We start from the raw sequence: 1,463 nt of genomic DNA, 5'->3' as shown, positions 1-1,463 counted from the left end.
GGGGGACGGCGGCGATGATGCGCGGCCCCGGGCTAGCGGCTGCGGGCGGGGGAACGGGCAGAGCCGGCGGCCAAATGCGGGGAAGCGCACGGGGGTGCCCTCCCCGAGCTGCCGGGACCGAAGGGGAAGGGGTGACCCCGGCCAGACTGGAACCCCCCAGCCCTGGGCAACCCCGCTTTGGGTCCCCCGACCCTGTGCCAACATGTCCATGTACCCCCATGCCACCCTGCCAGGGGTCCCCCAACCCCATGCCAACATGTCCATGTACCCCCATGCCACCCTGCCAGGGCTCCCCCAGCCCCAGGCTACCCTGCTTGGTGTCCCCAACCCTACACCATCCCATGTGTACCCCCACACCACCCTTCCAGGGCCCCCAACCCCATGCCAGTGTGCTGTATACCCCTATGCCACCCTGTCTGGGCTCCCCCAACCCCGTGCCAGCGCACCTCTATACCCCCCGTGCCACCCTTCCTGGGCCCCCAACTCCATGCCAGCATGCCCATATACCCCCAACATGTCCAGGTACCCCCACACCACTCTTCCTGGGCCCCCAACCTCATGCCAGCATGCCCGGTGTCCCCCAGCCCCACGCCAGCCCCCTTGCATCCCCCCCTCCTCACCCCGTGTCACCCTGCCTGCCCTGGGATGAGGTCCAGCTGCCCACCTCGCTGGGAGCTCCCCTCTCTGCATTGGGGGCTGCCTCCATGGGGGTCATCATGGACCAACTTGATCATTTACCCCGTATCCTACAGGGAAACTGGGACAAACCGGGCACAAACAGCACCGTGGCACAGCAGTGATGGGATGAGCACAGCCCCCAGTCCAAGAAAGGCCACCGCATTTGTGTCCCCGCAGAGGGCTCTGCTGTCCCTCACGGAGATGCCAGGCTCACAGGGAGCCCCAGCAGGGCTGGGAGGATGCCCAGCTCCCAGGGCAATGCCACGGTTCAGCTCCACATCCCACCAGTACCCACACCCCACCTGGGGACAGTGCTCACCATCAGCCATTCCTCCTGGAGCTTCCCACTTGCCCCTCTCTTCTCCCACAAACGCAGACGATTTGGTTAATTAGGCTTTGAGGATGAGAGAGGCCAATTGCCTTGTTAGGACTGACTTCCTTCCAGGGCAGAATTGTTGCTTTTTTCCATTCATCGCTGCTGGGTCTGGGCTGGCATTAGCCCTGCTGGTCACAGGGCTGAGGGGATGTGGGTTCCTGAAGCAGATTGTCCTGTGCCCTTGATGTGTTGCACGACAGCCGACGAGCATCACCTGAGCAATTCACTTACATTTTCTGCATCTGACAGCGGTTTTCAAGCAGGGTTTGGCAGCGTGTCCTCCATTTTACAGATGGGGAAACTGAGGGAAGAAATCAGGGGTGAGGAGCAGGGCACGGTGCTGAATCCTGGGCTGATTTAGTGACACGGTTCCCCCCCCCCCCCCCGGGGGGGGGCTCTCCCCCAATGG

General features: G+C 63.2%; 1 protein-coding gene across 2 annotated transcripts in view; it reads right to left on the bottom strand.

The window, feature by feature from the left end:
- LINGO3 (leucine rich repeat and Ig domain containing 3) overlaps window positions 1–1,433 on the bottom strand; it is a 30,790-nt gene extending 29,357 nt beyond the window's left edge. For both annotated transcript variants that reach the window (XM_014957978.1, XM_014957980.1), the window contains exon 1: window positions 998–1,433. The gene's annotated coding sequence lies outside the window, so the exon portion shown is untranslated. The remainder of the gene's footprint in view (window positions 1–997) is intronic.
- Between the last annotated feature and the right edge of the window lie 30 nt (window positions 1,434–1,463).

The sequence above is a fragment of the Calidris pugnax genome, unplaced genomic scaffold, assembly GCF_001431845.1.
Source record: "Calidris pugnax isolate Ruff unplaced genomic scaffold, ASM143184v1 scaffold255, whole genome shotgun sequence".
NCBI classification, from domain to species: domain Eukaryota; kingdom Metazoa; phylum Chordata; class Aves; order Charadriiformes; family Scolopacidae; genus Calidris; species Calidris pugnax.
This window is presented reverse-complemented; position numbering and strand designations above follow the sequence as displayed.